Below are 13,167 nucleotides of genomic sequence, written 5' to 3' on the forward strand. Positions count from 1 at the left end.
AGAGTGTCTAACACTCCAAGGCAATTTCTCCACAAGTGACTGTAGTAGGAAGTAGGAGTGGACCTGGAGAGCTGCAGGTCCCCTGGCCTGCACACCGTGTGCAGCCTGTGTGCTTTGCCTGTGCTGCTGGGGTACCTCTTCCAGCTTAGTTCCATCTGGAAAGAATCTGGGACTGCACAGTAAGTGGGGCATTCTGGCTTCAGAAGCACATTGCTGCTCCAAACTTGAACTCTGGTGTAATGGGAGGGGGCAGAGGGAGTACTCAGAGTGTACTATTTCATGTTGCAGGTGCTGGCAGCATGTGGAGCTGAGAGCAGTGTAAGCCCAAAGGACTAGGACACCAGAGGAGGTCACCAGGAGCTGTCGTGCCTGATAAGCCCTCCGGGAAAGAGAAAGGGAGAATGATTGATTGCTTGATTGATTGATGCAAGCCTCTGTAGGTAAAGTTGGTGCCTATCTGAAGTCTACTGTGATTTAATATTTTAGGATGGATTCCCTCCTGACATATTGCCTGTGAAATTTTTATAGGGCTAGATTCACTTCATAGCACCAGCTCCATTAAGAAGTGTGCAAAACTAATGCACAACAGTCCCAGGCTTCTGATTGTGCAGTTTTCATAGATATTTTTCTCAAGACATCCTGGAACATGCTTTGCTGAGTTGGAAGGCTTCCTTGGTCATTGACACCAGTGCTATGAAATAACTTCGCTGGTAGCTGGCAGTTTGCTCTATAGAAAGATGCTTATGATTTTCAAAGACTGCTTTCCAAATGGAATCACTATGGTAAATGAACCCTTTAAAGCTTACACGCACAAAACTGAATTCAGTTCAGGGGAGTGTTGACTCTTCAGTCTTTTGTGAGTCACTTCCACTGTAACATTCTCTGGAATCATTCATTTTTGAGTGTTTAAGATGACTGGTAATGTGGAGTTATCATAGATTCAGAGGTATTTCCATGTTCCCTGTCAATGTGCCACTTCATACCATATTCTCACAGAGACTGTTATATAAAAGTACCATTTTACAGAGTGGGGGCACAGAGAAAATAAAGGATGTAGATAAGTCTGTGTAAGGACATATGTTGCAGAACTGCTGATCCTAGGTTTCCTCATGTTACAGTGTTTAGCCTCTGGACCAGCTCTCTTGTTCTGCAGCACAGATTCATCCCCTTTCGCTGCAGCTCCTGGTCACCCCATCCAGCACGAATGAAAAGGTTGCACAGCATTCAGGTGAGTCTGGAAGCTGATAGGATTCTTAGCTTTAGTGACAGCATTACGTCAAATAACGTGATGGTTAGCTGAGACAAATGTATTTAGTGCCTAAGTATAGTGTGTTTCTGTATGTCAGTACTTTGGAAACAAGGAAAGTAAAAAATGTATGGTGAGGTTGTTGTCAAGAACTGTTCTTGCTACAAGCAATGGGCACAACACTTTGGCTTTTAAAGTTTGCTAAAATGATGTGCTGGTAAGATTTTGGCTTGTGAAAGGCGATGAAATGCACCAGCACAACACAGACATCGTTACTAGATCTTATCAGCAGTTGTGAAGACACATTTTAACAATGTTAAGATTTTCCAGGCCTCTTTCAAAATGGCTGTGATGCCTTGCTAAATGCACCCATTATCTGTCCAAGAGCAGTTGGCTTTAACTGCTCTAAGCAGTATTTCCTTGGAACCTCTTAGATAACTAGGATTATCTGTCCAAGAGCAGTTGGCTTTACTGCTCTGAGCAGTATTTCCTTGGAACCTCTTAGATAACTAGAGGCAATCTAGAGAAATCTGAACGGATCTCTACTTAGAAACTGGCCATGTTCAATCTGTAAAGTATGTAGATGGTTTTTTTTTCCTCGGGGAAAGGCTGAAGAGGGCAATAGGTGCAGGATGTGGAGGGAAGAAGCAGTGCCCTGACCCTACAGCATTTCTGCATGTTGAGTCAGGGAGTGACATTTAAACAATTCTCACTGCACCCAGTATAAAAAACTGTGGTGCAGATCAAATTGCTGGCGGTGCTCTGAGAGAGATGAAGAGGAAAAAGATCAAGGCATGTGCCAATAGGTGGCCTCTTTTATGTTTTAGATGTTGGGGGAGCTTACCAGCAAGCTAAATGGGTCTTTAAGACCTCTTTTTTCCCTTTTCTTTCTTTGAGGTCATGAATGGCTCCGGACTTTCCATCTTTAGAGCTGGTGGTTTCCACACCACAGTGATTCAGCCAGCATGAACTCTTGACCAAATCCCAGCTTGTTTCCTGGTTTTGTTTTTCTAAAATATTTTACATTTAGCAGGGCCTGAAGGCCTCCCTACTATGTGACAGATTAAGGAGAGCCATGGTCCTTCTTCTGGCTAGCTCTCCAAGGACAGCTCGCTGTTCTTCTAAAAACTTCGCAACTGAAGCAGTTAAAAGGAATCATTGAATTTTGAGTGAAACTCAGACTGAATTCTTACATGCTTCTGGCTTTTTGATGCTGTGTTTTTATGTGGAATTTCCTTTGAGGGTTAATAAGGTCTGATTTTTATTTGAGAAATATGCTCTGCCTAAAATGCTCTAAGTTTAATCAGTGTGTTATTGCATGGGAAAATCATGTACATTTGTTTACTTGCAAGATAAATAGATTAGTATTGCCAGTGATTTCAGGGGATAGTAGGTTGTTAAAATAACATGGAAGGCCTTGTTCCTTTGCCTTGCTGGATGTGTTTTGGTGACTGAATTCTCTGGGGTGCCCTGTTTACAGAATATACTGGTGGTTATCCGTGTTGCCTTGTAAGTGGTAGGCTCAGTAAGGACTTAGAATAGCTTGGCTGTGGAGTTTTAAACACCAAGGGAGAGAGATGATAGACAGGAAATCCACAGCCTGGGAAAGCTACAAATCAAAGAAATGATACCCTGAAAATTAAAACTTCTAAGTGTTAACTGTCTTCATGCTTTGCAAAATCAGGAATTTCACTGAAGGAAAGCATTCCAGGCTGCTTTTGAGAAACCTGGCGCTTGCTTCAGGTGACAGAAAATATTACTAAATTGACTTCTTGAAGAGAATCCTTCAGGATACAGTGCTGTCACTGTATTAGAGGGATATGGCCACAGGTGGGACTTAGTTGATACCTGAGCCAGCGCAGACAGCTGTTCAAGCAGTGCAAGGTCCCAGATTAGCCAAGGCATAAATGCTCTGCTCCATTGCAGCCTCACTGCTGCTCCCTGGTAAAGAGCCCAGGCCTTGTGTGGTTTAAGCTGCTCACCCCAACCTGCTGAAGACCAAATTCCCATCCTGAGGACCCTGATGAAGCTGTGACCATACCAGCTGCTTCCTCTTGGCTCCTGGGAAAGGCCTCTGGCTGCCTGTTTTGCTGTGTGTAAAAGCATCTTTCAGCCAAGAAAGTGTGAGAAATCTTGCCCAGCTTCTTGGTATTTCTTGGCATAGAGTTAACCTCATGACTTTGAAGGAGGTTTCAAAGGACATGCATTAACCCAGAGATCCAGTGCTTCTGGGGGTGGGTGAGGCATGAATGGTGAGGGCATGGTTAGGTTGGTTCAGAGGTAGGAGACAACACCTCTGCAGGAGGATGAGGAATTACTGCTTCCCCTGAGGGTCAGGGGTGAGTAAGTAAGGCAAACGTGGACCTCTGTATGTGGAACTGGGATGGGGAAGGGAAAAGCCAGGGGCTGGGCAATGGAAGTCTGACATGAAGCTGGAACAGATTCAGGGGTTTCAAAAGATATTGAGAGAGATGACTGGAGGGGGCGTTGGGGTCAGTGGTTGAAAGAAGGGCACCATGCACTTGTAGGAGTACAATACAATATATATTACCCAGTACCCACTTGCCCCTACAAGCAATAGAGAGATTCCTGTGTGGGTCTGCAGTTTTGAAAACATCTATTTATTTTGTATACCTTCATAATTAGGAGGCAAATTTAGGGCTTATCTACTTGGGGAAATCCCTGTAAAATAGGTTGGGTGTGAATTTACAGCCTACTTAAGACCCAGAAGTAAATGCAGTGTAAATTCACACTTCAGCTTACTTCACAGGAACTCCCCCGCAGAAACAAACCCTCAGAGTCACCTCTGTACCTCAGTCTGGTGCTAAAAGTGAGTGGAAGCTTTTCAAGATGTGGGCCTCCAGTTCCATTTTTATAGCTGGGTTTTTCTGTCTCCTGGGGCTTTTTGCAGCTGCTGTAAATCACTGTCACTTTGCTGAGGCTGGAGAAGCTGGGCCACTTTGCACTGCTCAGGATCTAACCCTTTGCCTCAAGTAACCTTTTATTATCAATTGGCTAGAGGGTATTTTCCTTTTTACTGGCTTCATTATTAAGCTTGTTCATTCACTCCCACCACTACCGATGTCTTTTTTTCTTTTTTCTATTTTTCTCCCTGTGAATTTTATGTTGTGTCTTTCCTCCCATGTAATTTCCTAATAGTGAACTAGTGACAGAGTGGGCTGCTGGTATTTAATCTTGTGGCTGGAGAGGTCAGGGTGTTTTTGATACAGACAAATACTCCATTACAGTAAACTCACAGAAAGTTTCCTTTTCAACCTGAAAGGAGTAGGAAATGCACTCTCCACCAATGGGCTTTCAAGAATTACTTCTGTGAGCTGAACTTATACTAAAGGCCAATTTGGTAATGTTCTGTGAGCAAGGGGGGAAAAAAAAGAGGAAGACGTAATATTTTTTCTTTCTCTTTTTGCTGAGATTTGGCTTGAGTCTTGGCTCCTTATCAGATTAGAGTCTTGCAAGGAAAACAACAACCTTTGCACTGTGAGTTGTTGAAGAAGTGGATATTGCTGATGTCCAGCTAAAAGAGCGTAAGGATTTAAACCTTCAAAGTTCTCTCTCTGTTTCTGGTGTTTAGGGAAACTTGCTTCTTGGCAGGAAGAACTAAATAATAAGGCAAATACATAGCACAATACATTTCTTGCTGTACTATAGGGCAAGACTGAAAAGACTGCCCCCGTCTACTTTGTGGCAGTTTAATTTAAATTTATTAGACTGCTGCCGGGTATACACAGGAGTCTAATCCTATAATCCATGGATGGCTGTATGTATGCAGTATTGCAGGGTTCCCTGTGCATGGAATAATTTGACATAAAATGTGCTTTCTACTTCTCAAGGGAGAGGCAGGTATAACTTTGTATTGTCTTACTGTTCACTACTTGGACTTGGCTGAGTTGGCCTTTGTTAGAAAGGGTTGGAGGAACAGGAAATGCAAGGTAATAAATATTTATGTCCCAAACATGACATAGTATCATAAATCAATAATTTTTGAAGACACTAAATTATTCTTTCTGCTTAATTATTTGATTTGTGGCACCAGTTTGCTTACATTTGTTTCTGTGGTAACCTGAGTTATTTTATGACTTTCTACAGAAAATTTAGTGTTGATTTGCTCATTTCCTCTTTAAATGCAGTCAAAAATTCTGTTTGCTAAATTAAGAAACCAATAATTGGAATGAAAACATGCATTACCTTGCATTGCCTGAGCTCTTTGATTGTTGACTTTGACATGTGCTGTCAATTACTAAAACACATATTTTTGACTCTTTCATTTTCCCAACTATTTTGGCATTAAACCTGTATGAAAAAAATAGGCTAAAGTGTAGTTAAAAGTTTGGTTAATTCAAGTGTGGGAGCATGTTATCAGTTGAAAAATGTTATTTGAAAGATAACTTTGAGGTTGAAGCTGTTCTATTACTGGAATGAACATGGCAAGGTCAGATGCAGACCAAGTGAAAAGAAAGTCAATTGATGTGATGTGTTGGCACACATTTGTGGTAGGTGTAAGTCATGACTGTTGCATACACTTGATAGTCTTCTCCCATCTTTCATGGACTGATTTGTATTATTTATGATATACTTGCCGGGAGGAGACTGTGTCTCTTGGTTTGCGGTGCATCTATGCACAGCACATACAGAACTTGGTCTAGACAGCCTGGTTAGCTTATAAGCCTTGGAAATAGGATCCTATAGGGAGTTGTACAGGACAAACTGCTGTTAGTGCTCTCAAAGCATTCAGATTATATTGCATAATAAGCATGTTTCATCTGGTGGCATACACTTCAATGTGACTGATCTTTCAAGAGCTGGTTGATGAAGGGTGCCGTCGTAAGCGTCGGGAGCACAGTGGAGCAGTCAGTTCCTGGCTACCTGATGCTGTGTGCTGGCTCAAACAGAAACCCTTCTGCTTTCCAGATGTAGCTGACACAGACATTTGCTCTTCAGCCTCAGTCACAGGGTAGGTACAAGCCCAGCCATATCAGTACCTCACTGCCATGCGGTCTCTATGCCAAATCTATGTGTGAAGACATCTCAATGACTCCAGTCAAAATTCCCATGTAAAAAGAATAGTTAGGGTTTTTCAGAAGGAGAACAATCCACAAGTTAGAGATCAACGAAGTGGTAAATGAAGAATGACATATGTCGCTTGCAGTCTTCAAGTTTTTTTAGAGCCTGACCGTGCTGTATTTCATCTAGCTACCTGCTTTATGTGTTTGGAATGAAAATGCACAAAATCCCATTCCCCCCAGGAGATAAAGGGATATGTCACACCACACTACTGGGTGTTTCAGAGCCAGTCAAACTTGATCCAGTCCCTGGGCCTGTTCCAATGGGCCTTGAACTGTCCTCTCATGGGCATGGCAGAACCCTCACTGCAGAATTGGCAGCTGCTCCAGGACCACTGGAGCACAAGGTCTGTGCATGCAAATCTTGTACCTCTGTGTGATGTAGTGGATCCCTTGGGTCATTTCTGCTTCCTGGCAATGCAGCTCTTGGTGAGAAGAAGCCTGGCAGCCTGCCCTGCCTGGTGTGCCCCTGCAGAAGCTTTGAAACCAGCAGGAGAGTCTGTCTGCTTTCCCACTGGCAGAGCCTTGTTCTTCTTTGCTGCTTAGCCAGAAGTGCAGCTTGGGCCCAAGCACACCCTCTCTGGAAGGGTTAAAAGTACTGCAGAAGCCAAGCAAAGGATATAAATCAAAGCTGTGTTGAAAGCACGAGGTTACAGGTGTTTGTCTGGACGGAAGTTTCATGCAGGATACCAGGGTCATGCAGAAGGAATCTCATGACCTGGTTTCCAGACCCTTGGATCAATGGCTTCATTTCTTTTCTGACTGAAAACATCCACGGCATGTGAATTGGCAGTGGCCTTCATATTGGACAGATGTGTGATACACATCTACACACTGGCTGTGGCACACTTGAGTTTCATGTGGAACAGCTGTTGACTTCTACAGGAATTGCTGCTTGTGTTACTGTAATTAGTATTAGTGGGTTTGGATTACTGCTTTCATTAGCCACAGTCTGAGTTCCTTTTTCATTTGCCTTGACCACTGGATATATTCAAAAGAAAAGGCCATTCAGGTAGGCTGCATCTTGTCCTCCTTGAGCTGTCCGGAGGCCGGGTCTGTAGTCTAAGCAACATGTACAGGCACTCTGTGTGTCTCCCTCTTCACTGAATGTGGCCAGTGTGATTCATTATGGATGTAGGAGAGTGAACTATGCAGCAGCACTGCCTGTCTCTGCTGATGGTGGAGAGAGCCTGGGTGATTAGCTAAGCCCAGGCATTAACTCTAGGCTAAAGGGGCGTGCTTTTCTTGCTCAGAGCCAGGGAAGTGTGAGTTTGAGTTCTGATTAGCAGTATTTAAGTGCAAATGAGCATAAAAAGAGCCCGGAGTGCTGCATGTCTGCAAAGGCATCTGTTGCCCACAGACAGATTGATGTGCTGCAGATGCTTGAGCATACTACATATGCCCAGATCTCCTCCTTGCCGTGTCTTCAGTGCGCATCTCTTGCATGATGAGACACAGAGAGATGTTTCCTTTCGCTGACTCTGCAGAGGCAGCTGTAACTTCTGGCAGGATGTGCATAGACAGCTAGGTTGGACATATCTTAAAGCCTAGTAGAAGGTGCTAGTAGAGTTCATGTATCAGAAACCTCACTCCTAGTTTCCATATGCCAGCAGTATGTCTAGGTCAGTTAGAGGCTGGAGAACATAAAAGTGTACTGGCGTGAAGATGCTCTGCACTCAGAATTTGTTGCCCTTCCTGTGGGATACATCAACACTTCTTAGGTCAGCGTTGCTTCATTCATTCACCAGGCAAAGCAGGGGCCACCTCAGAGTCAGAGACCTCTTATGTTGTTAGCATGGTGCAAAAAAGGCATTTGTTATAAATGAGCATTGGAACATAATTAAAGTTGTATCTTTACAGTTTCTGGAAGATCTCTCTCTGGGAAAAAGAGGGCTGCTGTGAGTCTTATTTCACTGTGATCAAGTTGTTTCTACTGGACAGTGTGAAAAACAAATCAGGGAGTCTTAGATACCATCTCTTGAAGAGAATGAATCTGGATTCAGTGCAGATGGATGTAGAAAGGTGAGGCCTAGCAACAACTGCAGGGCACAGTTACTATTCCAGTTGTCCTTCTTCATCTTCTTTTTATAGATATTTTAATATGGTCTTAACTTATCTGGTTTATCTAGTTCAGGCATGTTTGAGTTTTAGGGTTGGCATTCCAATCTAAGACTTCTTCTGGAGATATTCTGAATTATTTCATAATTATGAGAAATCCTGGGGAGGTATTTCAGTGTTTACAGAGGAGTATCTTGCTGTACCACACTCCAGATATGTCAACACAGCCAAACCTCCTTTTAGTATGTTATAGTTTAATTAGCTTCACTACTTGAGTCATAATCTGTTTCTCTGGGGCTGAAGCACACACACAACAAAAGACAAAATGTGAAATGTGAAGAAGTAATTGTGATCTTTGCCACTTGGATTTGGTACCATCTGTTAACATGACTTCTTGTAAAGTCCGTTTCCAATTTGTTTGTTGAATTGGAGTTTCATGCTATGGATAACATTTCCTTTCACTGTGAAGCTGTCAGATGTAGCTCCCCTGAGAAAACCATCCTGCCAGTCTGAGATCTGGGGCACAACTCTCTCCTACTCAAAATTGTCCTGCTTCTAAAAACCAGCAGTGTGGTTTGCTCTAGCTGAGGATCTAGCCCATAAAGTCCTTCAAGGGCAATTCTAACTGGGTAGTGAGCCAAAATGTCATCCCAGAGGACAAGATGCCATGAAAACCTTGGCAGAGTTTCTCCAGATGTGCTAGATGCATCTCGACTTCTCAGCCACAGATCTTTCTTTGCCTTCTCAAGAATATTACTTTACTATTAACTTGGCCTATTTACTTGTCTGTCAGAAGGGTTGATATTTCTGATTTTTCATCCTCTTTTTCACTACTTCTGTCTTCCAAAAACAAAGGTCAGGATTTCAGGAGTTGCTATTTCCAGAGCTGGCCAGCCTGTGCCTTGGGGGATGTATGTAGCAGTTGAGTGCTTCAAAGGTGCCGCTCACATTGGAACAACATATACAGAGGTCTCTGTGCTCACCAAGGCTGCTGGGTAGTCTGGTCTCCTGGCTGGGGTGAAAGTGGTAGATTGCTGCATCAGCATCTCTTTGGGATTCCCAAACCATCCTGCTCTGGAAGGATAAAATCTTGTCAGCCTCTCCTCCTAACAGTTCTTCCTGGACTTCCCCCACTTCACAGCTTACTGAGATCAGTGGCACTTACTGATCTCAGCAGTGTGGTTTGTTAGGCTGGCTGCTCCAGGGCAGTCTGTCTCTCTGCTGCACTGTTATTCCTGGATCTGTTCTTACAGTTCTCCCTTTTGAACCCTCTGCAGTTAACATCATCTGATGCTTCACTATCAGCTTTTTGGAAGATTTTCCTTGTGTGTCCACTTTTCCACATGTTGGTTACCAACTTCTCATGCTTTTCTAATTATTTTCACTGGTGTGCTGAGTCATGGCACCATGTATGACAACTCTCTCCTCTGTCACTGCTAACCAGCAGTCACACCTCACTCATCTTGCCCTTATAAGCTGCAGAGGCTAATGGCATCAGGCTCATGGCAACATTTTCATATGATGATCAAGAAAGGACAGAGGGAGTACAAAGCAGTTAAATGAGTTCAAAGTCTCTCTTGTAACCTGCACAGAGAGTAACCACCATTCTCCTAGAAAAGGAACAGAAAATAGCAGCTTGTGTCACTTTGTGTAACAATGATTGCAAAAAGAATGGGAAATAGTACACTTCCCTAATGTCTTTTGCAGCTTTGGGAATAGATGCATGACAATTTTTGGTTCCTTCTCAGATTGAGGAGTGGATGACTAATGTCATTGTGACTGATGCCATCTAATTGGCTCAAAAGAATTTTCTGGTGGTTCTCATGATTAGCATCACTTCCCATCATGTGCAAACCATTGGAGAGCAAAGACCTCCATTTGAACTGTCGTGGTATGAAGAAGATGTAAAAGTACTGGGTTTCTGAAGAAATTCAATGTATATAAAGTATGTATGAATCAGTATTCTGATCTTCCTGTGCAGCAAGTCATGATGACTGATCTATTTCTACAGTTGCTAATTATATTATGTTAAAAAATACTTGGTGTTCAAGTGACTTTTATGCAAAAATTCTGTGAGATTGAAATTTAAGGAGGACTCTCTGGGAAGGTATTACTGAAGTTTTTACTTTGCTTTGAGTCAGTTTGATGCATTTCAAAACAGTTTGTTGAGCTGGGTTGCTGTGCGTTACTTAATATTGAGTCTGAGCCATTTGTGTGAAATGCTGTGGTATTTTTGGGACAGGAAGCATTGTATCCTGATTATTTCTTACAGCCACTCCCACCTCTGCATTATTTAACCAAGGGTGTGTTGCAGTCTCTCCTCTTACCTACTGTAGTGCTGGATCATGGGAGAAAGCTTGGACAGAGAGGCTCACTTTAAACAGATGAGACAAACTGATGTCAAACTGGGTCAGACCAAAATATTTTGCTTTGGTTCAGCTCATTGAAATTAAGTGTTTCAATTCAGGAATACCGAACCACTTCATTTTAAAATCAAAAGTGTGGAAATAACATATTTGGCACTTGCTAATGTCATACATTGAAGGCAGGGGTATGAATTTCTCTTAGATGATGAAGAAGTAGGGCTCCATCACAGTGCGCCCTACACCAGCCTAGTGAGAAAAGGACTTTATGCTCAGTTTGAAAGAGGTCAGTGCAAAGGTTTAAAAGAGTGAATATCACAGCAGCACCTTTGGAAGGTTAAGAAGGCAACATCAGTACAAATATGGCAAAAGGACCTGGCATTGTAGCATAGAGTCAAATATTTCATTAAAGCGTTAGAAATTTGCTGGGATCAGTCGCAGGACTGGAGCATTCATACAGCTCATTTGTAAGGACAGGCTTGGAGAAATGGAGAAGCATTATCCATGCCTGTCCTGAAACTGTGGAATACTGAAGGACAGACTTGTCTGGGTGAAGTTAGAGCAGAGCCTCTTTGACAGGTGGGTGTAATTTAAGCCACCTGCCTGGGACGAGTGGAAAGATGTTTTTGAGCAACTCTTGGAAGCACTTATTGGTGGCAAGGGACACTTTACATGGATATTGCTTGGAAAGGCAGTATGGCAAAACCCCCTTAATGTGTCATCATGGTAGGATATGTTGAGGCAACTCTGTTTCACAAGGTAGAAGTTATTAGGGAGATATTTTAACTGAGTTTTACCAAGGAAGATTTAATTGTCCACAGACTGGTTTGGGTTGAAGGGACCTTTAAAGGCCATCTAGTCCAAGACCCCTGCAGTGAGCAGGGACATCTGCAATTAAGTCAGGTTGCTCAGAGCCCAGTTCAGCCTGACCTTGAATGTTTCTAGGGATGGAGCATCCACCATCTCTCTGGGCAACCTGTATCATTGTTTCACCACCTTTGTTGTAAAAAATTACTTCCTTACATCTAGTCTGACTTCTTTTAATTTAAAAACAATACTTCTTGTCCTATCCTACAGGCCTTGCTAAAAGGTTTGTCCCTATCTTTTTTACAAGTCCCCTGTAAGTATTCTAAAGAAGGAAGTGTTAATGAAGTTGGAAATATGAATCTGCTAAAGAAAGAGATTTGGATTCCTGGACAGATAGTGAGACAGATTTGTCAGACAGTTTGTATGGACCTAAATTGTAAAATGATTTAAAAGCATAATTTCCAAGAGTAATTAATGTTTAACTAATGTAATTTCTCAGTTGATAGGACAACTAGTATGCAGTAGATACCCTACAGATATTCTCATCTTGGTATACCTCTTGATCTTAGCTTTCAACATCTTTCCTTCATTATATTCTCTGACTCTGCTACCAGTCAAAATCTGGGTGATAGAACTGGGTAATTTGACCCAGTCAAAGTTGCCTGGTTGGACAAATATGAGGTGATAAAGTGAAGAAACACAACTCAAGTGTTAGGAAAATATTCTCTAATTGCATGAGTAGTAAAATCATGGCACATGATTACTTAGGGAGAAAGTGGAATATTCTTGTCTGAATTTTTGCAAGAAAAAGTGTCATGAATGCTTTTCAGAGATGGTCTGAGTTCTTTATTCTGTTTTGGAGCAAGGAAAGAGATTAAATAATCCCTCCAGATCGCTTCTAGGCATGGATTTTTAAGATTCTATTAAGTGGGCACTTTGGAGTCTTTTCAGATCACTGCTTCTCAGGTGGGGTCAGGACAAGGACAGACATTGTACTGTGGAAATTTTCCTTATGGCAGGTGTTCATACAAGAACAAGTTTTGGGTTTTATTGAAAAGAATTGTTCTTCACCTGCTCTGCAGAACTTCAGACAAGAATGCCCAACTTCTCAGGCTGAAATACTGTACATCAGACCAGTATAAGCATTCCTGGAAGCTACAACAGGTTATATGGAAATGTTAAAATGTTTTTGCATGAACCTAATTTTTATTGAAGAGTTGTGCTCCATTGATGAGGAACAAAGGAAGGGCATGTGATAAAAATGTGCAGAGTAAACAGCTCAGATTGCTCCTAGCAATTGCATGGTTTTAATTGGGGAACAGATCATGAACTGTATTTGTAAAGATTATTCAGCAGTTTCAAAAACCACAAATATTTAAGAAAACTGTGCCTTTCTGGAGGCACCTGGCAAACAGATAAAGAACCGAAGTTCCTTAATAGATGAGTCATTGCTTCTATGTCCTTGCCTGAGATACCCACATAAAATTCTCGCTGGCTTCAGCAGGTGGTGTGGTCAGACTGAAGGAGAGTGTGGTCTCTTGGCCAGGTTCTGGCCTGACTTCAGTCTCACACTGATTTGTTGGTGATTTTAAGCAAACAGAGAGGAAAGAGT

General features: G+C 42.3%; 1 long non-coding RNA gene across 13 annotated transcripts in view; it reads left to right on the plus strand.

Moving 5' to 3' along the window:
• Window positions 1–13,167, plus strand: part of LOC108449637 — a 77,906-nt gene that overhangs the window by 30,421 nt on the left and 34,318 nt on the right. For 11 of the 13 annotated variants that reach the window (XR_001865877.1, XR_001865881.1, XR_001865876.1 and 8 more), the window contains 3 exons: window positions 289–440; window positions 1,119–1,228; window positions 3,173–3,369. This is a non-coding gene — a long non-coding RNA (uncharacterized LOC108449637). The remainder of the gene's footprint in view (window positions 1–288; window positions 441–1,118; window positions 1,229–3,172; window positions 3,370–13,167) is intronic. The other 2 variants (XR_001865885.1, XR_001865886.1) reach the window with 2 other exon arrangements.

Source organism: Corvus brachyrhynchos, unplaced genomic scaffold, assembly GCF_000691975.1.
Source record: "Corvus brachyrhynchos isolate BGI_N302 unplaced genomic scaffold, ASM69197v1 scaffold279, whole genome shotgun sequence".
In the NCBI taxonomy this organism is placed as follows: Eukaryota; Metazoa; Chordata; class Aves; order Passeriformes; family Corvidae; genus Corvus; species Corvus brachyrhynchos.